The sequence below is a fragment of the Rhamphochromis sp. 'chilingali' genome (genome assembly GCF_963969265.1).
Source record: "Rhamphochromis sp. 'chilingali' genome assembly, chromosome: 22".
Lineage (NCBI taxonomy): Eukaryota > Metazoa > Chordata > Actinopteri > Cichliformes > Cichlidae > Rhamphochromis > Rhamphochromis sp. 'chilingali'.
The window spans coordinates 19,537,059-19,565,007 of NC_137950.1; the positions used below are offsets into that span (position 1 = coordinate 19,537,059).

At 41.3% G+C, this 27,949-nt stretch overlaps 1 protein-coding gene across 4 annotated transcripts in view; it reads right to left on the minus strand.

Annotated features, from left to right (window-relative positions):
* The window catches only part of LOC308391219 (zinc finger MIZ domain-containing protein 1-like), a 110,256-nt gene that overhangs the window by 79,055 nt on the left and 3,252 nt on the right, over positions 1-27,949 (minus strand). For 2 of the 4 annotated variants that reach the window (XM_080873740.1, XM_080873742.1), the window contains exon 2: positions 3,941-4,040. The exons of 1 other annotated variant lie outside the window; for it this stretch is intronic. The gene's annotated coding sequence lies outside the window, so the exon portion shown is untranslated. Of the gene's footprint in view, positions 1-3,940; positions 4,041-15,684; positions 15,858-27,949 lie in introns of all 4 variants that reach the window. One more of the 4 variants, XM_080873741.1, reaches the window with a different exon arrangement.

Below are 27,949 nucleotides of genomic sequence, written 5' to 3' on the forward strand. Positions count from 1 at the left end.
CTAATAAGTCAGCTGTCACACTGGCATGCTATCTTACAATTTCTCCTGGGAATACCACCCCACCGCAGTCTCAGCCTGAAAAAGGGATTTGTCCAACATTTCCAACCTTCATTTTAACTAAAAAAGAATACAACAAAAAAATTCAAATGAGCATTCAAATTCAAAGTCCAAAAGATAAGATGATAGAGAGATCTTAAGCACACTGCAAGAATGAAACCTCGAGTGCTATCTTGTCGTGCCAAGTTACTCAGCCGGTACCGTACAGGAAAATAATCTATGCACTCATCTGAACAATGCACCTTTGAGTCAACAGTCATCTTGACACAAAGCTTTAAGTGCAAAATCCTTGGATAACTGTTCACCGACAACAAATGTTGTTCAAATAATTCCACAAGGTTTCTCAGCGAGATCAAGTAATGTTTGTTGTAGCCGCTTTCACACAAGTCGTGTCATTATAAACCAGTCAAATACGATCCAGCATTCCCCCGACTGCTTTTGGACATTCCAATCCCACTGCTGGTAATAAGCAGAGTAAGATTTTTAGAGAACTGGGATTTTATTCAGAGAAGCTTGCGTTGAAACAGAATTTCATTAAGGGGACCTGTCTCTTGAATTCTGCAGAGAGCAAAATAGTTTTGCACTAAACTCTTGGTACTGATGGTTTAGATAAGTACGGCAAATATTCACTCTCCATGGTTACTGCACTGGAAATATCTTGTCATGTCACATCATGTAAGTTTGCTTCTGTTATCTAGAGGAATAAAATGCAATTACAGACAGCAAAATGGCCCCATAAAGCAAGGTAGTGCACCGTTTACATCGAGCTTAGATTGTTGTAACCAAGCAGACAGTGACGGACAGTTTAAATTGTACTATAACAAGCGCTTATTCACGTTTTCCACTATACTCCTATGTTTTCTTTCTAATTAAGCTTGGTGCTTTTCCCTAAAAGATTATCATCAAAAAAAGATTACACATGATCTTCATTTCTGGGCCATTTTAACTCGCGCTGACTTTGGGAAGTCTGTTGTGTATAACCCTGCATTCAAAGACAATCTCTGTATTTTTTGTTGTTTTTGTTTTAACATAGCAAACACTAGTAGAAATGTAGATTCTACTTTATACTAGCTAGCTTTTAGCATGTAGGGTATATAGGCTACAACAGCCTCATCACACTAATCAGTTTAACAGCTACTCATTCAGACCTGTGGGTATTTGGGATGAACAATAAATCCTGACCGCTCTGCCACGTGACTGGTTAATACAGTACTTCCACTTGACTTAACACCAGCCAGGGGAACAAGGGAGTTGTGATTGGGCCTGGATGTGAAATGGTTGCAAAGCATTAATTTGGCCACGGCCTGTTTTATCAAAATGCCTCTCTGTTGTTATAGTCAACAAAAATCTCTTCAGGATAAGAGTTCACTCGAATAAGTGATGATTATCCTTCTAATAGGCTTGAATATTTTCAAACCTGAAGTTAAGTGGCAGGCTCTGCTCCCTTTGTTTGCCTGAGCAGGGGGAGGTGGACATGTGTGCAGAGGCAGGGGCTCTGAGGCCAGGCCCTCTATCCTTCCTGTTCAGTTACCAGAGGCCTCTCACTTATCAGTTCCAGATCTAACAAGAACAGAGAGAAAGTCAGACCACTGACAGGAAGGAGATTTTTTTCCCCCTCCCCCTTTTTCCTTTAGCGAAGTTAACAGAATGTCTGCACCTTCGGATTTCGCAGAGGAAAGCAATTACTCATTAGAGCTTACACTGGCAGTACAGAGAAAAAGACCAACCTGGCAACCTTTAGATATCAACCCGGTGAAATGAAAGTGGGTGCCTAGTCTGCTTTGTAGAGAAAGACCTAGTCGATTAATCAATTAGTAAAACAGAATGTACCCAGCCAAGAATTTTTACACTGGTTTATGCAGCAAAAATTGCCAGACAGAAGCACCAGCTCCTCCTCGCTGAATAAGGTTTGGTTTGATACTGTTTTCAGACAAGAAATCTGAATATATCCCCTTAAGCTTTTACTTTTTTGTGATGGTCTACAGACTAAAGAAATGGCTGTAAAACAACTTTGATTTAGTAAATAAGGAGTTATGCTGTAAAAACTACTAGCTGCAACCCAACAAGATTTACTCCCAGCTGATTTATGTGGCTATCAGCCACTATTTACACTCCTCTGTTTGAGACTGTTGCTATTTCTCATGGCTGTAGCCATATCATCAACCCCCCTCCATCGCTCCACAAAGGCACTGTGAGAGGGGAAAAGTCTGTCACTGAAAATGAGAGAGAACTGACTTTGAGGCACTCGTGTCATGTCCCCGTTCATGTCACATCCCCCTTCGTTTCACTTGCTATCACCGTCTACCTCGTCTGACATTTCCACAATAATCACTTTGGTTTATCCCACTCAGCTGTGTGGCAGGCAGATGCTTGTCACAGCACCGTATTTCTCAGCATTCACACTGCTCTAATCAAGATTAACTACTCTTATCTATTCAGTGTGTGCGTGTGTGTCCTGGATGCCCCAATTCCTAATCCATAGCTGCATTGTATAATACAGTGGACAAACCAATTACATTCGCTTTCCACAACATAATTCTCCCCCTTCAGCGGGATGTACACTGAGCTCCATATTGCATAAGGATGAGCTGGTGGCTCGCCGATGAAGAGGATAGTTGTGACCTTCTGCATGTGTGTGTGCGTGCCTGTGCTCGGACTGCATATGGAACATAAGCACTTTGTTACACAGAGCCTCCCAGGAGCTCCTGATGAAATCAACATGTTCTGTGAGAGGAGAGCTGATGTTGGCCACACACAAACTGCTGCCATCACATGTTTACTAAAGACCCTCGAGTACAGCGGAGGACAGCGCATGCCAGTGCAAACAAAGCCGTGGTCTTTATATCACTGTAGTGACAAGGGAGGCAGATATCGGTTTCCAGTAACGAGATTTGTTTGATTCCTGCTTTGATACATATTTTCACACAAAGCAGCATCTGAGCTAAATAGGGAGTTCCCAGCAAAGACCGTTGAATTTTAGGATTTTAAAAATAATGTGGACACATATAGTTGTGCGCTCGGCTTTCAAACTTCACGAGGTGTACATTTTTATCACCTATGTTTATAGGAAACAAAGTAAATGAAATCATACAATAATAATGCGAGTCAGTCAGAACACCTCTCCCAGATGTTCTATTTTATGTTCTATCTGTTGCAGTGTTTACTCCTGTTTCCTGAACACCACATCAAAAAAGAGATATTGACATTCTCTGACCTTGCTAGCCTGTTAACTCTGTGTAAGCAAGCTTCATTTTTGCAACACATTTTTCCAAAATGGGAGCTTTCACCTGCTCCCTTATATCCCAGGATGTGAAGTGGATTTTACACCAGATGCCCTCCCTGACGCAACCCTCCCTGTTTAAGACCAGCACTAGGAGTACACTTGTGAGCCCCTGAGGCTTGATTTGCGCCTCCTCCAGGGATCTCTTACATAACCATAAAGCCCCTAACAAAGTTTAAAAGTCAGTGTTTTCCAAAATATTTGACTATATACTATTTGCTTACAAATCAACAGAAATGCATAGATACAAATGTGGACAGTGCAACTGAGCAATTAACCCGCGTTAGCTTCCCCCATTAAGGATTCTCTGATTCGCTCAACACAGGCGATCTCTTTTGACTTTCACACAGTTTAGCCAATTTAAATGGTAACTGTAAGCACACCATCAGGATGTAGAAGGTTAATTTAAAACTTCAAGTGGCAAACAAATGCAGCCTAAAAAGAAGGCTGGGAACAACTTTAATGAGCGCATTTGTGTAATGATAACATGCAGCAGCGAGCTCTTTGCAGAGCGCTCACACTTCCTGCTGTGGCGCAGATTTAAATCTGAGCTTGGCTATGTAAACCTCCGCCATATATGTTTCAGAAAAATAAATTACTCACCTGTGTTATTTTCAATCCTTGACTCTTCACCACTAAGGACCCCCCCCACCCATTCACACACCAGGAGGAGAAACACTCCAGTGTCTCAATTCTTCTGCCCCTGAGAAAAATCAGAGAAAGAAAATACATCAGGCGTCGCAGTATTATTTACCAATCTCCGAACACTGAATTATTACATTTGCATTATTCTCCTGAAACTCAATCTCATTCAGTGATTTCACTTCTCACAGATTCCTATGGGCTTTGAGTGGCTTCCATCTGCGCCTCGCTTAACGTGATACACTTCTTCCCAGCACGGATAAGCTCCTTCACGCTCCCGTGCCCACAAAGGACAAATCAAAAGAGCAGCCGACACTTCACACGACCAGCATGGCATCATAAACATCCACCACACGGTAAGTTCACTGCCGTGGCGCATTCACAATTCACTCCCAATTGACAGATAAGCCTATTAGGACGGTCCTTTACTATAGCTTGGCACCCAGTCTGGCAGGCAGAACTCCTGCATATACCCAGTGATATGCAGACCCTTAAAAAAATGACCATATTTTCTTTAAGGGTGACTGGTGAAGTACAAAACCTATAAATCAGTTAGGGAAGAAAGTAACCAGCAGCTAATTTTAAACCAAAATATATATAAACATACTGCTTATCATGTAGGGTCCACACAGTTCAGAATCACGTCTTTTGTTTGTTCGCACAATTAAGTTTAGAAGCTTTAGTTCCCTTTGTGAATTCATCATGATAAGGTGTCCAACTACTGGGATTCAGCAAACACTGATGTCAGTGCTCAAACAAACGGATGACCTCAGCAGTTTGTTGTCCCACAAACTCTCAAATGCGAAGACAAATTGTAGATGTTTAAGCCTGTCATTCAGATCTTGAGAGAGGGCCATGAGAGGGTGCAGAGTGCAACTTAAGTTCCCTGCTTTAAATGAAGGGCCACATCAAGGTAGTACTTGTAAATAGTCATCTCTTAAGGTAGTAGTTTCTCAGTTTGTTCAGAGAGATGAGGCTCAGTCAGGTCCAAAGAAAAAATAAGTTTTTGTCACTCTTAAAATGTTGAAGTATAAAATTCCAAGGAGCTGAATGAGTTATAGAAGAAAAGAACAAATTTAATGGCGTTTTCATCAGGTGACACGTAGCATACTAGCCATTTCTGTTCCCAGGCAGGTTTTTAGTGAGCTCATGCTTTGGTTGACAGGACAAGGCTAATACCCAAAATCTAAAAACTGTCTAACCACAAAGTGTGTTTTAGCATTCAGCGAGAGAGGGTGGTCCCTTGTGTCTCGCACTTTTTTAATCCTATTTTTATGATTGGAAGATTTTTCAGGCGGCATTTCTCCCCTGTTGGAAGTGCCGCTCTCTGAAAAGAGAAAGTGGAGGAGCGCTGGGGGCTCAATGGGTCGGGAGAGAGGAGGAGGAGGAGGGTTTGACGCTGGGTGCCTCCTTTTTAAAGCCAGATTCTCCCCAGATACCTCTGTGCTATTCATCAACAGCTTTTCCAGGGCTGTGAAAAATCAATGTGCTCTGCACTGCAAACAGTTCATAATGACAGGGGATGGAGGGAAAAAAAAGCTCAACTGCAAGAGAATTGATTTGTTTAAGTACAATAACACGGTTCTGCAGCGTGGTGAGGAGGAGGCTCGAGCACCCAGACAAAGACTGACTGGCAGTATGAAACCACAAGCAGTAATTGATAAACTGCTGGCAAAGTGCAAATACAGAAGCCTGTTATCTAATTAAAGGAGTTTTTCTCAAAATTACAACCTGACAGAGGAAAATACGTGATGACTAAATGTCTTTTCTAAGATGGGTAAACACGAATAAAGAGCATAATAAGATTACTCAAAATGTGAAAAACAGAAGATATTCTCAAATGAGATGGCGTATCCAGAGGAATTCAGAGATTTTTTCGTCAGAGTTGATGAATATTTTCGAGGTCAAATTAATATCAGTAACTTAAAAATGTTTGCTTTTATTCTAACAAATACCCCCAAACGTGTCCTTGAACCGACTTGCAACTTAAAAACAAATAATTTGTACTTTCAGCACTGAGTAAGTAAAGTCACTTCAAAGGGCACACGAGGATGGTTTGATGGTACACAAAGCTGAGTCATCACAATGTTTCAGGATGACATTAGGCTTCTCCAAGGGAAAGGGGGAAAAAATCACAAGGTGAGGTTTTCGTCCTGATGCTGCAAAAGCCAGAAGCCTGGAGTAAATTGTGTCAAGACAGGCCAGCACAATAAAACATTTCTCCCTGCTGCTTTTTAAGCTGGCCACAGAGGTGCATTTATCATTGTTATTATTCCTTCAGAGAGGGCCTCCCAGGTTTAATTGGGTTCTCATGGAGTCAAAATCCCCACTGTTGCTGAAGCCACTGGAGCTGGACAAACTTATTCCTCCCAAGTCAGCAGCGGGTTTTACTGGCTGCGTCAATGAACAGTCATTCAGTGCAAAATGGCCATGAAACCCGCTGGCGAGCCAGAAGGGCAGTGGGCTCTCGGTGCCACCCGCTAAGCCTCGACAATGGCATGAGAGGGACACCTGGAGAGAAGCACTCACCTGGCTCTGCTCTCAGCGCTGTGGGGAAAGCTCTCGAGAGCCATAGGGTGTCCGTCTATCCAGCCAGTTCTCCGGGGCCATTATTCCCAGTGAGCTGCATTTGCATTTTAACTCGTAACTACAGCCGGATTTAAATGCATATGGATATGAAAGCATGCGAACAAATGGAGGAGGAAAAGGATTAAAGAGATTTTTAGGTCTTAATAAAACAATTAGTGAAAATGATAAGCAGCTCAAAAACATAAACACAGAGAGTTGCTTTAGCATTAAAAGTGATGAATATGCTGAGTGTAATTAATTATGCCATGGGTGAGCCTTCTTTAAAATCCACAGTATATTTAGCACCCGTTTCCCTTTTTTTAATCACTTCCCTTCTGACAAATATGTACAGTGACTGGAAACTAAAATTCTTAAAAAGGAGATAAAAACAGTTTTAATCAACTATATTCTTAATAAATACCAGCTTTGAAACGTTTGAACTCCCATTCACCTCCCTTACTTCTACTTAGTGTTACCTTGGCACATGAATCACCATTCCTGCTTTAGACCACTTCCTGTTGTTGATATAGTCAAGACATGCAAGATCAATCAAGATATGCATCTCCTCTTTTCACAAGCTTTCTAAAAAAGGCACTTCAAGTCAAAGGAGAAACAGACAGTAACAGACTACTTGTTTGCAACGATTTTCATAATCGAAGCTAATAAAAACTATAAAAAATGAAGCACGGGAAACACAGAGGCAATCGCCTCACTTTGCAGCACAGTGAGTTTGTTTACGTATACACCAATATTGTAATTAGAGACAAATTAATTGAGGTTTCTGCCAGCTGTCATGTGATAGCATAATTATGTTATTTTTTTGTGGAATTAAGGTTAAAAGTCAATATAATTCTTTCATATAAACCACAGTAGGGTAACAAATGAAGACTAATTAAATTATAAATTGATTGGTTTAAATGACTATTTCTGTAAATAGATCTGATAGCAAATTTTAGTGCAAATACTACAATTCAAGTAATATTTAAAAGGCAGTTTTATGGATTTTAGAACAAAAAACCAAAACAAACAAAAACACATGGTCACTAATTAATGACACGTAGTTGTAGAGACCAGAAACAATTTCCAGCTTTATTCGCCTCACATATGTCCAGTTATTTGTGGTCCACTTCATGAATAACAACATGCTCACAGTGTTGCTGGCAAATAGTCATATGCATACTCACAGCCACATGCTAATATAGCATTACCAAGGAAGCTCTTCAGTGTGCATGAAGACACAAAGTTTACCCATGTTTGCAAGGGAAGCACCATGAAAACATAACAGCAAAACCTAATCTGGTACTTAAATTGCCCTCACCCAGAGGAAAATGCCCATTTTACAGAAGCTAAGTCATTAAAGCTAAAGCTAGCCAGAGCTCAAAGCCAGACACAAGCCAGCAGCCTCGGTGTGAGCAAATTTTTACTACGGAGAAAACAGAAACCAAACTCCACGAAAACTGATGCTGCTTCACAAATTACAACCTTAGCAACAAACCAAGTTGCTTATTAACATCTATGTGTGGTGGCTACTGATTTTTTCACTAGCATTAGCTAACATCTGCGTTACAGTAATCAGAAGATTTAATGGTTTATCCAGTTTTATCCAGTCGAGCTGGCCAACCAAGCACCCGCAAAAATGGCTGACACCCTAGCGTCATCTCTCCAGAATTGTTGACATGTTTCCTGATTACAATAAAAGAATTAAATGCATCTGTGATTTTTTTTTTCAATGACAGACACATACGGTACACAGACTGTTATTAGCATAGCCTGTTTTGTTTTTGTTATATTAAATTCAGTCCAGTTTATTTCATAGTTAACATCAAATTTTTGCCCTCAGTGACAGTATTATGAACCCAAGGATGCAACTTCTTGAGCGTGAACTCAGTTTGCTTTTGTAAGAAAAGAAGTGAGCTTGAAACCTTAGGATCAAGAGTTTGACCATTAAAAGTTGTTTTTCTTCCCCCTGATTAAGATTTCTTTTGTGCTTATTTCCTTTTATTCTAGTCCATAAAGTGTTCCTTGATGTCCTTGAATAGGATGTTCAGACAATCTTCTGTAAGTACCTTAAATGTACGTGGAGGTAAAGCTCATGATGCTGGTTTAGCTTTCATTTTGGAACCCTGACTACACACTGAAGAACAGAGACAATTATTAAGTGTCAAAATACTTGCAGGGATGGGAATGCGGTTGAAAATATGCTTCGTTTTGGAGAGCAAATCTGACTCTAAGTTGGCTATTACCCATCTATCGTTAACTAACAGCTACCTTCCTAAACTAGCAAAACAATGTCTTGCATGGATAAAGCAGTCCACCCAAATATGTTAAGAAATTAGCTTCCAGGTTTCAACCAGGAACAGTCTGGTGTATCTCTCATCGCTAATATAACTGAGGCTGTTCTAGGTGTTACACAGAGAACTCTGTGTAAATTAATAAATTATAAATGTTTTGAGTTAATACATTTTGAATCATTGTACTCAGTGTAAGTTAGAAAATACTGTATAAACAACATAAAGCTCTTCTCAAGAATGAATTTAATCTGTCAATTTATCCTACAGGTTATATTGTAGATACAGTACACACTGTAGCTTAGTGCCTAATGGAGGATTAATTGGACACTATCCCAACACACATAATGCTTCCCTCAGAGGACATCCATACAGAGTGAAGGCACAAAGAGTCACACCATTTTTTAGAGGTGAAAAGCCATCAACATGAAGCATGTTGATGCACTGAATGAATGCCGTAGAGATGATTACAGGTTTAGAGATAATGGTTTTTACCATGATACATTTACAGGGCATGAGACGCCTGCTCAGTGAGCTCCCCGATCTTCACTCTCTGCTGATTAACACAAATGCTGGTGCCTACTTAACCACCATTGCTGCAATTACATGGAACCTCTCTCTCTCTCTCTCTCTCTCTCTCTCTCTCACACACACACACACACACACACGCGTATCCACAACACACACCCTTGTGCAAAAAGGTGCAGTTGTATATATACTGCGTGCTACCAGATCAGGATCACAGCAACTACCAATTATGTGTCTTATTTATGCAAATTCAGGTAATTTACTTCCTGCTGTGCATAACTTCCCAATGTGTTTGCCCTCTAGCATCAATTGTCTGTATTGCTAGATCACCTAAACAAGTGAAACAATTGAAGTCGCCCCCCCTCCAAAAAAAGCTGATCTTCCAAATGAGAATAATTTAAAGGTTAATTTAGAGGTTTATTATAAGGGATTGTAATGTCTATCGCTTAAGAACCTTGATTCAGTCAATTAAATGTCTGCTGAGATCAGGGAAAGGCAACAGTCTCAATCTCAGTCACTAAAACAAAGCACTTCCAAAGTGTTCAGCAATGAGCGCTCCTCACACAGAGAAACTATGAACAAGTGGGTCACAGGGAAAAGTTAAACGGTTGCAAAGTAGACAATGGCACGTGTTTGATCAAATGTGGTCTTTACTGTGTGTTTACTGAAGCTGTAAATGGTTATTTCACTCAGTGCATCAGAAGTGGTGCCCAAATCAAGAAAAGACCCGTTTATGAAAGCCGATTGTCACTTTAACAGACTGTTTTTCTATTTCCAAAGAGTGAGACGATGCTCATGAGTCCTGCATGAATTGATGGCTTCAATACTGTTTTTCCTCCTACTCCTCTCTCTATACTATATCTTGTTTCAAAGGCGAGAGCAGCCCAAGAGGGTGCTTGTGTTTTTCTTCCTTTGTTTCCAGTCTTTCTGTATCAGAGTGAGAAGGTGGTAGCAACTCCCACAAGGGAGATAGAGCTGGAGTTGTAGACTGCTGGCAGAGTGCTAAAGCAAAGAAATGCTGCACCGTCTGACCAGCGACATAAAAACAATGCCCCTCCTGCCTCCTTTACCTTGTCCTGCTTCATCTGCAAAGCAAACCTGCAGCCATAGATTCTTCCTTGGTCACCTGGCTGTTCTTACTGTTTCACCAGCCTGTGAAGGGTTTACCAGAGGTGAAAGACTTCATAATGTGATAAAGACAAGCAAGGCAGAGAAAAAGAAGGAGATCCTTTAGCCAGCAGCAAATTAGAGGTGGATGTGACAAGCCCTTATGTGTGACAAGAAAGAACCTGTATTTGCATTTTTAGCCCTCATTCTTCATCTCGTTCCCTCATCTTTGCTTCCTCCGTCTCATAATAAGGAAAAAGCAATGTGTGAGGGGGCGGGGGGGCATATACACAGAGGAATCCAGGGAGGAAAAAGAGAGCACATTACTATTGGGAGGGGAAAATGATTAAAGGGTAAGATGAACACAATCTGCTGGTTCCAGAGGAAAAGGGAAGGAATTTCCAGAACCAATAAGCAAAGCATCACAAGTAGACCTGCCTTCATGTTCAACCATGACCGTGCTGGCCAAAGCACATTTTCTACATCTGACTTTTTGCACTAGCATGTATGTTTAATACACAGCCAACCATTAGAAGTCCTTGAATATTGATTTTTTTGTAAGGCACTGCTATCTTCCAATTATTGAAAATATTACAGATTTGATACAGAATTGCACATGTGGGCTTCTGATTGTTGCAGTTAACCAGGTCTAACAGTGTTACGATGACTCGGTTGCAAAGGCCTCTCGAGGCGAAACGGGCTAAGAGAAAGAGAAGGAAAAACAGCAACATCAATAATGAAGTGAAGGAGACGGGAGGAAGAAAACAAAGCCGTTCATAACAAATGAGAAAACAGGCAGAGCGTCTCATTGCGAGAACGCTAACGACAATCAATTAGCAATTCCTCATGATCTTGGGTGCGTCGGAGTATAAGGTGTCTTAATGAGTCCCATTTCCATTAGCTGCTCGACTCGAGAGGCATAAGGAGGAGGCTGCTTCCACCAGCTCCTCCATCTCAATGCCTAATGACTGCGAGAGTGGATTACTCCATCAATTCCTTGCTTCTCTTTGTTTATCCCCAGCGTAAATAATGGTCAACCATTACAATGCATTAAGCGGGCCACTCTACACAGAGCGAATGAGAGCGAGAAAGAGGAGCACAAGTGCTCCAGCAGCATCCTTCAGTGATCTCCAGGAAATCGGCTAATACCAGGCATGCCATGTGGCGGCAGGGCGGGGGTCGGGGTTGTGGGGTGCGGCATCTGATGCTTGTTGAATATTTGGCTGGTGTTTACTGGGCGCTATGTTTAAAGAAAAGCATCAAAAAGGTAAGAACAGAGCACAGAGTGAGCCATATTACCCTAAAAGATTAGTTCAATAAAACCACAACCCACGCAGAAAATAACCCGATAGGCTATCTGTGCAAGCTGCTCATTACAACCCATAGCTACATTTTTAATCCCTGGTCAATCCCCAAAGCTCTTGTGGCTGCAGGTTGTGATGCTATTACAGAGGTAAAAAGTCTGTGAGAGTGGGATACTGGGGTGTGGGACCTGAGATGCTATGTGCACCTATCTGTTTTTGCACTTTCATAAAACAAAAATCAGTTGAAAACAGGCCGAATTATCTATTTTGATGCTCTGACTATCACAGCCTAAACTAGTTTTGCCTCCATTGTATTTTCTGACAGAATGACCCTTTAAAAAAAGTTACCCGTTTAACTCTTTGGATGATTCATAAATATCTTAGATATAATCTGTACTTTTTATGTCAGTTTGCTCTGATTCGAATCTTACACAATCAACACCACACAGAGTACTGTTCGAGTAATACGACCCAAATAATCTCTCCTCCTTGTTGCAACGCCTTCACCCCGGATTGTATCGATCAATATTTCACCCAAGGCCCCGTCCCTCCATTTCTATTTCGCTCTCTTACTCTCGTTTCCCCTCGTGTCATAGCACCGGACAGGATAAAAATTAAACGCATCAGCAGAAAAACACACAAGTGGAAATGATAGCGCTGCTCAGGCCACTCGGGTCATGAATTCAGCTAACTGTGCTTATCACAGGCTCCAGCTATTAGTCTTAATAGCTGCTGTGACAAACCGCCTTGAGAGGAGATGGGTTCTGCTTCTCGGGGCTTACCACAGACAGGTGATTCTCATCTGTGGTCTCTTCATGTCACACAGCAGAGCGAACTGTCTGCCAGATTATTGTAGCAAAACATCAGAAGCAGGCGGTCTATTATATATACCAGAGCCATATGTTTTTTCCCATACTCAGCATCCATCAAGGACAAAGTAAGTATTCAATTAACTGATGATTTAAAGACCTCAAACAATTATACGAGGAAAGCCAGTGAATGTTCTTTGGATATGCCACATGCTTGTCCAGCAAAAGTCCAGCAGTTTATCTCAGTTCTTTAATAGTTTTACTGTCTTTTAGCTAATTGTTTTGGGTTTGTTTGTTGGAACATTTTGGTGTGCTCTTCCAGCAATAACACAGACATTTATTAATGCTCATCGCAGACTGCTGTCTGATCATTCAGCTGGAAAAGTTTCATAATATTTCTTTGCAGAAAATTGATAACCAGTCACTTTCACTTCTCAAGCCTGCAGCTTAAATAACTTCTCATTCATCACTACTGAACAAATACAGCTTGTATTACATTGCACTTTTCTTCCGGTGGAGAATCGACTACAGCTCTGCAGTATTTAAGGCAAACACAATCATTTATTTCTCCCTACGTGAGAATGCTCCTAGACTACGGCGTAAAAAGAAAACGTTGCTGGGGCCAAGAAACGTTAGTGGCATAAAGCCGTACAGAGAAAAATGATTTTTTTTCCCCTCTCAAATAAAGGTTACTTTCTGCAGCCCTTCAAGGAGCCGTGCTGTGCTGCCACACAGCCGGTGGATGGAGCGGCAAAGTAAAAGTGTTAAGCTAGGTGCCTTACAAAGTAAAAACCACATGAAAGCAGCGCATAGAATAACATAAGAAGTTGGCCCGCATCAACACCCCCGCAGAACAGAAAAACCATTGAACACACCAAAGTCCTGGGTGCCCTTTAACGTGAAGCCAGACATTGGCTGTTTCGAAAACAAATGTCAGGCCGTCTTTTCAGGCAGAGTCCTTTCCCACGAGCTACGGCTATCCTCCACTTCTTGACAAACGACCAAGCTTGTGTCTGGGACCATGTCAACAAGTTGCTTTGTTTAGACGGTAGGGATGGGGGACTACTTTGATGCACTTTGAAGCATGTCTTCCTTTACTGTCGAGACCTGGTTTTAGGTTTGGATTGGGAGAGAGGACACACTTGTGCCTCCACTCATGGGCAATACTCAGGCTAATGCTTTTGTCGCTGCGGTGCTTTGAGCCTAAATTAAATAAGAGTCTACAATTTCTCACATTTAAGGATGCTATATAAGCTGCAGACCACAAAGAGAGGTGGCAGAAGCTGTAGAGAACGGTTACCGCGACTAAGACGAGGCAGTATATTTAACAAATATGAGGTTCAGAAATGTGGGGCAGAATAGGGTGTATAGCTCCAGATTTGAGTGTAGAACAATGGAAGTATGTGCTGATTTCTGGCCTGAACAATGGCAGGATGACATGAAGCCTGACAAAGACACACAGAGCAGCAGGATCTACAGTGCAGACAGGAGAAGCAGTTTCACAGAGTAAAAACACTGCCAAAAAACATCTCATCTTCCTTTTTCCGCTTCCAACATCTTTTATGTGTTCTGGCACCTCTGGCACTCATAAGTCAAAAGTGAGCAGTCAAACTTTAAGCAGCACTGTGAGCACAGCCTTGTCTATTGAAATGAGCCAGTCACTGCTTAAAAATTGGGCGTGAGCTAAAAAAAACCCAAAAATCTTCACGGGAAGGTGTCAACAGTTTCTATCCAAACGCAGTGCATATTTTTATCCAACTTAACAGGAAATTTTCACAAGAAAATGTGAAAAAATAGACATTTCCAACCAAGACTTTGATGCAAATATAAGTCTTTGGGTGCTTTAGAATTAAACCACCCAAAGCCTTTCCAATCGGATGCCATGAAACGTCTGCAGAAGAGAAGGGCTCAACTTTATGACAAAGGTATGAGAGCATCTGTCACACCTTGAAACCATGTGGAAACCAGTGGAAATATGTAATTTTTTTTTTTTTTTACTGTATTCATTTCAGGAACAGCACAGACTTTTTGGTGGTCCACTAACATCTGTTGCAATTTTCCATCTGTCCAGTGTGGAGAAACCTCACATCAATGTTTAAAATGTACACATCTTCCACATTTTTAAATATTTTATTAATTATCTAAGCCTGTTTCCACTGCAATCTGTTGTTGTTTTCTATATTAATAGAAAAACTTCTCCACCTCAGGGAACTATTTTGACAACTTGAAAAGATATAAAAACAGGGCACATGGAAAAGGACATAAGGTTATAGTAGATTTACATATTAATTTGGAGCCAGCATTTTTATTTAAAAAATATGTTTTAACAGGGAATAAAATGATAAATAAGTTCAATCAAACCATGGTTTGTGGGCACCAGTTAAGACAAACATGATTTTATGAGGTTGTGTCTAAATTATCAGCATTTCTAAGCATAAAGTTGATAAAATAATAACACAATTATAAAGCAAACAAAAGCTATACAAAAACAGTTGTGCTAAATGGGGAAGGTAATGAAATCTCTTGTCTCCCATATGCCACTGAAGGCACTCAAAGTGCCCTTCATTATTAATGTCCTCAGAGCAGCATTTGAAGCAGCTTTGCTTCTCTTATCAATCATTCATCTGCTTTCCATTGAACACGCTCTGATTCTCTAGTGTCAAATCAGACTTAAAGTGGCTGAAGGACCACCAATCTCAGGTTTTACTTTAATTAAACAAGGCCGTGAACCTCCAACACTTGCTTGCAGTGCCACACAAATGGGCCCTGAGTCATTTGTTATATTAAGAGCCCGTCTGCCTATCGGTTTGACTCGTATCTGCACAACCTTCTGGTTTTTGTCAACACTGAAAACTTGAGATTCAATCAAAACAAAATCATGTCGAAAAAAAATGGGTGGAAAAACAAATATGTGTATTCAGCCAAAGCTGCTTCCTTCTCCCTTTCCTACCTCGCTCTCTGTCTGAACAAGATCCCATTTCTCTGTACTGCAGCAGGCGTTTGGTTAACAGCAAACATAATCAAACTTTGTGGTCTGCCCTTCTGTGAAGTTGAATCGAAAGCATATCGTGCGGAGTTCTTCAGTGGCAATCTCCAATTACCTTCTGCGTACAAGCGTTCACTGCTCTGGAACTTTTCCATTTCATTATTGCACTCAAGCTGCCCCCATCGAAAGCCAACCGGCAGCAGCGGCAGTGGCAGCAACACAGCAGACCGTGTCATCCGTGCACAGCAGGGGGATCCTTCCAAGCTGCAGAGAATTCCTCGTTTTTGTCTGGGGGAAAAAGATTCATGTCTATACAAACCACAGGTGCAAGTGATTTAAAAAAAAAATAGCGTAATGGGGCAGGGGTAACGTTCAGGTCCCCCTCGGCTTTGTTTGTCGCAGTTTATTCAGTAGGTCAGCTTTCCCATACTTTCATTAAGAGGTAAAACAGTGGAGGCTAAAACAACTGCCTTTTTCTGTCGCCCGCAGGAAATGTTTCAGCTCAGTGCTTCACGCTCAGAAAACCTCTGATGAAATCATTCGCCAGCCCTCACAATGGATTTGGGAAAGTCGAATGAGGGATTATTTGATGCAACTTCCACTCAAGAGGCCAATTCAGCCTCACCAATCAATACTAATCAACAGGGAGATGACAGGAGATGAAATTCCCTCTGCTGCAGCCAACGTAAAGCGCACAGGCTCTTCTCTCTCAAATAACTGAGTCTTCCTACTCAAATATAGCGTACTTATTCTTTCCTTTCCTCGAGTATTCCTGCAGGAAGTATTCTTTAAACTCAAATCATACCCACAAAATTTTTATTTTTCTTATTTTTCTATGATCACTAAACAGCTGAACACGCATGATGCAAACTAAACTTTCCCTATCAAAATCAGCTGCATCTCAAATGCTGATACTTCAGAATAAGCTCCAAACAAGACTTTTAAGTTATAAACCTCTATAACTTAGTGCAATGTAACCATTTAACTAACAAACAGACTTAGCTGCAATCCATCACTGATCAAAGCTCACTGCAACACCATGCAAATGAGTAATCTACAGCACAGACGTGTTTACATTATCGAGCTCTGTCTGAGTACAGCCTGTAGAGGGGGGCCTTTCATCTTAAGAACCAACAAAGAGCATGAGCTTTTCATCTTACCAGGAAGCATATATTTAATGAGACAACCTCTGCAATCTCTGCTGCCATGCAAAGAGTCTGACCCTGCACCGCGGCTCGGCAGCGCTGCCAAACAACAGTCACGGCAGTCTAGACGAGGCCAAGCGTCAACTGGGGCCTCCCGAAAGCTCTTGTAATGCACAAGGAATTTGGTGCGATTTCCCCAGAGCGGAGGGGAAACGCATGAGTGAGAGTAAAGAGGGGGCGAGATCCCCGCAGAGGTCAGAGCGTGTCCCTGGAGGTGTCAGGGAGAGTAAATGGGCATGACTGCAGTACACAGGGTTATACTCGCTCTCCTCCCTCCCTCCCTCCTTCTCCCTCGTCGTCTTCGTGGGGTGCCCACTCTGACTCGTCCCCAAGCACCTCAAAGCGAAAAGCAGCACAGCTCTGCTCGCATGCCACACAAATTGGAACAGGAAATGGTTGTCAGCTCCGGGCACAATCACCACCTTATTTTCCAACGATAAAAAAAGTCCAAAAAACAAAAAAAAGATAACGTTAAAGAGGATCTCTCGGACGACACGGGGATGGTGCTTGTCTGATGACTGTAGAGACGGCTGCTGGTTGTCTGCACGGCTGGCTGAAGGCTGACACCAGTATAAAGGCACATGAATATTCAGTGACCAAGTAAATGAAGCAGATAGCACTTGACATGTTTAACATCCACCTTTGGCACCTTCTCTCTGCAAAGCCAACAAGGTGAAGCAGCAGAACAAATATGTTGGTTGTTGGTAGGCGGCAACAATCCCTGCTGATGAATTGGATGCTTTCGAACAAAGAGAATGAGCTTCAGTGGGCGAGCTACATCAAAATAAGCCGGACTTAGAAAAGCAATCTGGTTTCCTCAGTGGGATTTGAGTTGCTAAATTGCTACTTTTTGGAGACAGGCATTAAAATAAAAATTGTAGCATGATACCTTGCAATATGCTGACATTTCCATTCTTAGAAAAGCATGTTTCCCCCAACTATAATCCCTGCTGGTATCAAAATGTTTGCTCTCTAAATATTTACCAACCCAGAGTCACATCTAAAGCCGAACACAGGCACCTTGAGACTTCCTTTTTTTCCCCCCCAAGTGTTGTGTCCCAAAGGAAATGCAGTGAAAGCACTACAGACTATCTGGCAAGTGAGTAAACTAAGCACACGATGCATTCCTCCAACAACTCAAACAGCTCTGAGAAAGCAAAAGAAAAAAATCTGCCACCAACAAACTGCACTTCTTGAAATTGTACCTGTGTGAGAGAGGAGGAGAATTCATGTGGTTACATGCATGCAGTTTTGATGCCGAAAAACGGACACAGTGGTGCAAAAATATTACTGCAATTGGTAAAGTAATGTAAATATTGACACGTTGATAGTGCTCACCAGTGCTTATCCGGCTGACCTGACCGATGACAGCCATTTAACATCTGCTCAGTAATATTCCAGGGTTAAATAGGTGGTTGACTAAAATTTTCCGCATCTCTCTCTCCATGCTCGGGGACTTTAAAGCATGGAAACTGTAACTCCAGACTTTTCAGAGCTACCTTTTAAGCCTGCTATTGGACAGTAAATCAGTGCTGGGATTCCCTGATTGTCATCAGGCGCTTGATTCGTGCATCACAATCATTCGTTCATTCACACTTGTGTGACTACCAGCTGGCTAATAAGACCCAATCAATTAAGCAACACTTCTCATTACGCCTTAAGTTGAATTTTTTTAAACTATTTGTTAGGACAACAATATTTAAGACTTCAAATATCAATGATCAAAACTCTGTCTGATTAGTAAAGCATTTCATTTAACCTCAGATTCTTTCCCAATTACTCTGCTGATGCACCAGCCCAGCTTCTTGCTCGTGTGGTAAACTCTAATATTGTTGATCTAAGATTTAACATCATGTTAACATTTATGCGAGATTAGCTCTCTGCAGATTTCTTACTTGAATTCTTCGGCTTCCTCAAAGAAGATTTAAGCCTTTCCAGCCAAATCCAGTTATACAATAATTTGTAATAAATGGTAAATGGGCTGGTACTTATATACTTTTATACTCAATTTGAGCACTCAAAGAGCTTACTTACTACAAGTGCCTTTTTTAAAAATACATAAACACTCCAGTAAATTCCTTGGGGGCAACTCGGGGTTCAGTGTCTTGGCTGAAAATACTTCAACATATAGACTGAAGGAGGCACGGCTCGGAACAACAACCTGCTGATCAGCAGATACCCTGCAAATATGGCACATTTTCAGTGAAGCAGTGCTACTTGTGCTGTGGACACGGGTTCAAGGAAACAAAATTTTCACTGAATTCATCACCTTCTGGTCTAGGACATGCAAATGCCACTTGCCACACTGATTTATGATATCACATGATGGTGGCACGATTGCTAAAACCAGGTAGTTTTTTGGCACTCACTGTGTTATTCGGTAAGATTTTTGGTGTAGTATTCCCTTAACGGTATTGGTTAGCCGTTAGCATGCTCCACATGATCGAATACATAAACGTGTATTCACACAAACACATGCAAGAAAAACAAGAGGAGCCATGAATTAATTAAGAGGTCAGTGCTTCTGGACAAAACAAAGTAACACGCACACACACAAAAACACATACTCTATCCCCCCCCCACTACTCAGTGCACCCTGCCTCCTGATAAGCTGGTTTGCCAAGCTTGCCAGTGCCACTGATGGCTCCGTTTGCACAAGCGCTCCATTGTTGCTGTGCAGAGTGGACAACTGCACTTTGGACCTTTCAGAGGGGAAAGCCTTTTATTATGTTTCCCTTAAGGGCATCCACTGTGTTTTATCTGCAACCTGCCAGCCACACACACTTTAAACACAGCATTAAGGATATTCAAGGATAGAAAACATAAACAGGAGCTGCTGCGTATCCTGCGCTCCCGCTGTTAAGTAGTGTACAGTCAGTTTTTTCCTGGGTGCTGATTTTTTTTCTCCTTCCGGAGCTTTAAAAGACTCATAAAAGGCAGCTGAATTATCTGTGTTGCTGGAACCTGATCCACTGCCGGCTGACCTTTTCCCACAAAGCAATATTAAACATAATAGTTGGGCTGAGTTAAGTGATTGCAATTTATGAGTCCATTTAACTTGATTCAATATTGGATGACAAATGATTACCTCTGTGAAGTAAAGCTTACGTACACAAAAATAACCCCAGCTACACACAAACGCAGAGCTTTATCAAACTTAACAATCAGCTCAGTGTCTGTCGGCTGCAAGTCTGGCTCAGCGGAGGGCTGAACAGAATTTTAAAAATGCATGACAAGACTAGAAGTAGAGGAAGAAGGAGAGGTTGCATATTAAATACACACAGATACCCTCATCTCCTCTTCTTCTTTTTTTTGGCTCCAGCTCCATTAAGCTAAAACTGATGCGTATTGAATAGATGTTTCCTCACAATTTGGTCAACTGGCCAAATGGATTAAGTATATGAAATTCATTTTCCTGAGTGCATTGAGGAAGTGTCAAAATGAAACATTTTCAATTTAGCCCCTTAAGGTCCAAGATTTCTTCATCCTCCTGTACAACAAGCTGCTTACGCTGCAAAAACAGGCCGCAACACGTTGCTAAACGTGGCCCAGGCCTTAAATTAGCCCAACACAATCCACATATTTGATTCACTATTGCAGCCTGAGAAGAGTTACATGACTTTCAGGCATCCAGCTCAGACTATAAAGAAACAATGTAGCCTACTTTGCACACTCCTCACTGCTCTCTTTTCAGCCACATCCTCTTGGATTTTATGACTCTGGTTAAAATGCAACCATTAAATATTCATGTGTGAGGGCTTTCACCCGTGAAGCAGCTTCCCCCTCTCGCTCTCTCTCTTTCTGTGCGAGCTTTAGAGAAAGTGAGAAACTTTTTGATTTTAACTGACAGGAGCTAAATATTAAAAAAGAAGCTTTGGGAGTTCGGCAAAGTGTAGACTACTCCTCTCCAATATCCTCCTCGGCTGATATGAGCCTTGCCTTCTTGGCTTTCATCCTCATTGTTCTTAAAATCTCACACTGTAGTGAGACTTGTCGAGTAAATTAACATGACAATACAAACTGTGGAGATGAATGAAAATAAATACTCCGTAGCCGAACAATGACGTTATGAAAATTGATGGTTGACAGTCATTCCAAAAACAATAGAGTTTCTTTTCTTTCTTTTCTTTTTTGGTCATCAGCAAGCATCACATCACACGCATCATAAACTGTATCTTTGAACAATATTTCTCATTAATTTTTCACTTGTTGTCTCGGCTGTTTATTATGCAAAACATTTCAAACTATCAGCAGCAAAAGTAATGACACAAATAATTCATAGTTTCCTTCTTAGAAGTACTGGCAAGCTCAAATCCATAATATATAGCAGGTTAAGAGAGTGTATAAAAATTAGGTATGAAATTATGTCTTCAGGTATAGACAGCAGCATAAATAAGGCTGAAATGTGATTTTGCTGCAGTGAACATTAGGGAAATTTCCAAAGCTTTATTTGGGTAGATGTTATTCGCATACAAATCAAGGGATGCAACATTCAGGGCTTCTCCAAACAAGTGATTTTCTAGACAAATGAAGCAACTGCTCCGACATGTGAGGCTTGCATCCAGTCTTTGTGCTCAAGAGTGGCAGAACGCATGTATGACAACTCGCTGCTGTAAGTTGATTTAACTGCTGAAAATTCATGAGGGACGAGTAAAATGAAACCTAACAATACTATTGTTGTCTGAGAGCAGCCGAAGTGCAAGCAGCATGAAAAGTTTATTCATTCTGAACTAATCTTTTTAGTGACTTGGGAGTAACGATTCGTACCACTTACTAATGAGTGAGGAGCCCAGCTAATCATGAGGATATTTATGAATCTCACTGTGGCAGCTAAGTCCTGCCATAGGCAAGAGTACAGTCCATCACTATCGTAGTTTGGACGCCGAGTGTATGTGAAACATGCAAAACCAATTACTCTTTCATCAGTCTCTCCTGCTTTGGCACTCAGCAGCTGATTGACACACACACACTTTTCTCTCGCACTTTCCTGAAAGAAGCCCCTTCCCAGAAAAAGAGTCAAACTTTCCATCGGTGCTCATCGCCGTCTTTGATTCCAGACAAATGAGAAAACAAAATGCGCAGGACGGCTTGTGAAACACGAAGCCTTTCAGAGGTATTCTTTCACTTTTGGAAGGCTGCCTGCCCTTTTGAAAGGGATTTTCTTCAAAGCAAACATCGCTGACATTACCCATTCTGCACCCAATTAAAATTTATTGAACACATGTAGAAAACACTGTACCGCCAATATCAGGCACAACTAGCTTGTCACAAACAAACAAATACAGCGATCACAAGGACAAAAAAATAAATAAAAAGAATCCTTTCCCGGCCTTTTGAGTTCATAACCAGCATTTAATCCGCTGTAATGATTTACAATATGACAAGTCGGGCAAAATTTACTGTGACAGATTGAATGGGGCCCAACATAAATATAATTACAGCTCACATGATCTTCTCCACCTCCCTCCTCCGAAGGAAGTGCACACAAAGACGACAAAGGATACGCAGCCCGCAGTAATTTGCTTTTTCAATTTGCTCCTTGACATCAGCTGGTGCCAGAAAAATAAAATCAAGAGCAGCAAAGCCACAAAGTGCTGAGGATTTAACGGTGAACTCAGGTGGTCCTTGTTACAGCAAAGCCACGTTGTGGTGTTTGACCTCAAGCAAAACCTCAGAGTTAACGTAAAAGCGGTAACTCTTAACTTCCTGTTTAGGGATCAGTGCGTTTAAACAGAGTTCAGGAGGCGTGGTGTTACACTCATGCTGATGGTTAAAATAATACTCTGGCTCACTTCTTTAGCTCTCGCTGAACTGCTTAAAAGTCTTTGAACATTTAGCCAGCACAAATCTAATGTGACACCTCAGAAAAACACTGATACTGGCCAATATATCTGTGCATCCCAAATTAATAAAATTATTGTCATTAAGCCATTTCTTGGATAATTGCTTAACTGTTAAAAGCCAGCTTGAAATACTTCCCCTCTAAGCAGGTTAAACTTTATTTCTGAGTTAAAACATCATTCAGTTTAGAACTTACAGATGCCATCAGAAGCTCTCTGACAACTGGGATAGATACTTCTCTGGCATTTTATGGACTAAATAATTAAATCACTTAATCAAGAGAATGGCTGATGCTGAGAGACAGCAAGACAGCGCGTGATTACTTAGTCTTAAAGACGTCTAGAAAGGTAGAAATCTCCACATCAGAGAGGATAAACATTTGTCGATATGCACAAATGCTGTCGAAGAGCTAAAGAAATATAGGCAGTTTTAAAGGGATGCAAAAACAAATAGCACTTTACAAAGTAGTTTAACGGCCCGACTACTCTCCAAAGAAAGAAGTCGTAAACTTTGTGAGAGGTGGCGACACACAGGGGTAATTCTCTGAAAGAATCCCGCTGTGACTCCCACCCACCCATCCCGAGAACACCCCAGATTTGGTTTCGCATTCCTGCCTCACAGATAACGCAGACGCACACAAGAAAAAGAGATGAGACGCAGACACTTTTTCTGACCTCGCACTATTTCATCTCACTGACGATGTTTACGCCATGAGTCAAGCGCAAGGATATCTCCTCTCTTGTTCTTCCTCCAAGATGTGAAGGATCAACCACTCCCTGGCACCCCTCGACAGCCTCCCCCCTTCCATCACCCTCCATGCTAATGTAATACACATTAGTGAAACCAGCCGCACACTGTGCACTTCCACAGTGACACGGAGGATGCTGGGCCCTCGGGTGAGCCATCTCTCTCTATCCCTCCCTCCCTCCCTCCCTGACTCTCTCCACATGCCAGGCACATCACGGGCACAGCCTCGCACCACAGCGTCTGTGACTCAAACATGCCCTCGTTTCGGAGCAGATGGTCAAAAATAGCGTCCACTGTCAACATTTTTGTAAGCCGTGGGACCCATTGGGCCACACACGGTATGCCAGGAAGAAGTGCAATATACGTGTGCGCGCGTGTAAAAATAATCTGGTCAGTTACAGTTTTTCTCGGTTTGATACTGACAAAGTGAGAACACCCTGTTGTTGCAAAAGAGCTTATGCAATCGGCACCTATAAATAGGAGTGTGAAGTGTTTCTGCATATGTGTCGCACTGCATGTTTACATTTAGGAACACTGCCCAATTAATTAGCATTCATCATCAGCAGTGGTGGCTGTTAGGATATCACTGATTACTATTAGTGTGAAAGAAATCTATTGTCTGCGGTCGCGGTTCATTTGCAGAAGCCAAAGGATGAAGGAACGTAAAGAAACATGGAGGACATGTTTACACTAGAGTTATTTAAAGCTCTCTAGGATCTTTGCCTGTAATTTACATAAAATGCTAGATGGTCAGATATGATGAAATGTCTGTGTGCTGCAGATAAAAGTAATAGTAATGTAAATGTATAGAAATTTTGGATTTGTGCTACATCATGCTTTGAGTGATGCAAACCAGGTGTACTCTCACAGCTATGCCAAATTAGCTGAGGGCTACACCTGACCCTGGTGTTTTGGTAAATATTTGCTTACTTTGGAGCAAATCTGCACCACGGAAATGTCAGACTTTAGCTTTCTGCAGTGCCTGTTTACACTACTGACAACATTTGTCTGCCTCATATTAACACTGAAGAGAGGTCTGAGATTTGAGGATTATGAGATGGGAAGTTACAGAGCTTAAATCCCAATCAACTGAAAATTGTGTACAAATAAGGCAAACTCAGAACAGAAGGCGTGCTTTTTGCGACCTATAATGCATCAGTCGCATGTTAAGGGTTAACATATTCCACCCTATCCAGCACCGAGACCTCTCTCGTGATCTTCTTTCTCTGCCGACAGCTGTCACGTCAGTGTATCAGCTCCGGTCTGTGATGCATGCCTTGCACCTGGGTAACCGACCGCACACAGACACGGCGTTAGCATGAGGGTACAGTGTAAGCTGACACACAGGCTGTGGGTGTGGTGTCACGGCTGTCCACACTTCATCATCAGTAAAGACTTTGTTTGAGCAGGGAGGAGAAAATAAAGTATGATTGGGTCACAAAAGAAACAAAAATCATTATGGATTAAAAACGCAGCAAGAGAATTGTAGCTCCGGTAAACAGATGCTTAAAGGATTATTCAATTAAACAGTTGATCAGCAGCTGTAAAGAGCTTCTGTAGTGTGATGACTTTTTCTGTTTTCTATAATTGAAAACTGAATGTGTTTTGGTTTTGGACTGTTGGTTGCACAAAGCAAGCAATCTGAAGATGTCACCTTGGACCTCGGCAGTTTGTGCAAGCTGTTTTTTTCTATTTGTGCCAATTTTAAAGATTCAAACGTTAAATTATCAAGAAGAAAAAAACGATAAATGAATAAATAAATCAGCTTTTGAGTCTTTGGTGAGATGGATTTGCAAACAGGGCAAAAAAAGGACTTAAATAGGAGCAAAGAGAAGATCAACATTTTTTTTTATTAATTTATTTTCTTGCCAAAAACTGCACAAATATGAAAAATCCCTAAAAAGCAAGCCTGGTTGCTTACTCAGAGTACACATCTGGCTATAACTGCTGTAATCTGCCATGTTCAGATTTTATGAAGGCTGCTGATGGTTTTGCACTGCTTCTCTGTGTGTGCACATGTATTTTTGTTACCTTGTCATGCTTATAAATTTAGGGTCTTGTCTGGCTGATTTGTGATAATACTATGGAAGTCAAGTTCTACCTGTTCATCTGTAATAATATATCCAGTATCTTGTATATTTTGAAGCAAGGGCAGGATTTTCATACATGCTAATTTTACAAAGGTAACCTCACAGTGAGTACACAAGTGCTCTTAACATGCACAGCAGGCAAAAGGCTTGCAAAGATTTATGTGTCTATTCTTGTCTGGGTGCTTTAAATGAAGTGGAAAAGCATGCATTATAACCCACCAATCAAAATATATTAATGCAAATTTTATATTCAGTCTGTTGTTGGGTTGTTGTCTTATGCCAGCATCAATCAGATTTAATCAAACTGCACACAAGCAGTACCGACGATGACAATTTATAAGCGTGAAACTCACAAATACTCAAAGATCCCATGAGAATAAAAGCCATGGAGCCCTATCTACTTTGGGTCACCTGCACGCTTTGCCGCAGTGACTATGCAAAGGAGAACAGGTGAAATGCAAAACAACACTTAAGCAGAACGCGTCTTTTGTGTCAACATACGGCAACAGATGAATGAGAGATGGGGCAACATGTCAGGGATTTTATCTACTTATGTTTTACATCTCGATAGCAAACTTGAAAAGATCTGACATTTGTGTTTGGGAAGGGAGGGGGCGTGGGGGTGCTTGGGAAAGAGATTACCCTCAGACCTTTTCTTTGAGCGCAGGAGAGAATGGGGGAAGGACATTCCCTGTGTATTAGTAAATCCCAGTTAATTTTCCCTGTCACAGAACAATAAGATATGGACCCCCGTGGGCTCTGTTGAATGTAATTCCACCACTTGCTCAGAATCACCTTCATTACTCATCAGAGATGTAGATCTCTCTGTCTCCCCGAAAAAAGAAAAAAAAAAATCCTCTGGAGCGCACACTAGACACTGATGCTTCAGCAGAGCCCTCTCGGGAGCCTTCCCGGTGCCCATTTCTTGATAGTGAGATTACACCTCTTGAGACATTTTCAAATTTTGAGAGCTAGTTTCTCGGTCTTTGCTCACATTTAAGAGGGGAATATGCCTGCTATGCAACACTTGGAAGATTTGACGGGATCCTCGGTTGGACCTTGTTTAAATTTATAAAGGCTGAGACTTTATAGAACCGGATGTTTTCCAAGATCCAGAGCCTTTCATTTACACTTAACACTGCGACAATGCACTGTCATCATCCGCGTCTGTTTTTCACAGCATGTCACATTTAACATGCATGAGCCTGCGACTGGTGGGGACCCCACAAAGCTCCAATTACATCCAGTGTGGGTTAAGACTCACAGATTGTATTCTTTTTTTTTCTTTTGCTTTTTGCACAGCTATTTTTCAGTTTGTGCTCTAATTTGTCCACTGAAATTCTAAAACCCTGCTGACAACAACAAACATGCAAACAAAGAATTAGTAGATTTTAATTGCACTTTAATTATGAGCAATAAAGGAAGGAATTGTTTTCATAATCAATTAACAGTTATAATGCTGGGAATTCTTAGAAAAAGATTTGACTGACATCTTTAAGGAGATTGTTTTGTCCATTTGGTTGTCTGAATATTTAACTTACTCTGCAGAAAGTATTTGTATAACTTTTAACAAAAATAAATAAGTAGAAAATCAGTTAATCGATTAACCCTTTCATCTGTTTTAGATTTAAAAAATGTATTTTAATTTCACATTTGCTTCCCATGCCTACCAACGAGCACAAACAACTAAACAAAACTTGAATGTAATCTATATTTTTAATGATGTTGTGCCTTCTATGAAGCTAACCCTGCTGTCTTTAAACCTATTAATCAGACGGTGTGTGTCTTCTGTTCTGGCAAACTTCCCCTCCAGCATGGCTGCAGCTGTAAGAGGAGGCAAGCCTATTGTTCAGACTAACAAGGGGCACAGAGGTCACATGCATTTTCACAAGAGCTTTGCCAGAGGGGTTGGGGAAGCAAGCAGCACACTGGTCTGTTTGGTATGGATCTACACTAAAGCTTTTTCTATAAAGTCACATAGTTCCGAGTCTATTATAAAAGGGGATAGATTAGATTAGGTGAGATTATGTAGAGGGGCTCTTTAAAAAGAGCAAAAATAACACACTCAGTACTTAGCAGGCAAGTCAACAGTGGGATTAAGCCCAAAGAGCATGCTGAAATCCAATGCTAATATGCACAATGGTCATCCTTTCACCAGCTCACATTTAAATGCTCTCAAACGTGGTGACTTTGGATTTCTCAAGCGATGTTAATAGTTACAGCAGCAACTGAAAATCAGACTCGGGCTGTGTTATCGCTTTCTGCCATAAAACTGAAATTTCACAAATCTAAAAAATCCAAAGAGCTATTTATTTTGCCTCTCCTGCATCAAACTGTCATCTCTGTCTTCCCTCCTGTCAAGCCATCTCTCGCTCTCTCTCGGTGTGAGTACAGTTTGTACAATAACAACTCCTATCACCAATGCAACCGAAAATATGCACAAAGTGGTTGCACACGCTAACATGATTAAATGATGTGCGGTCTGGCGTCACTCCCA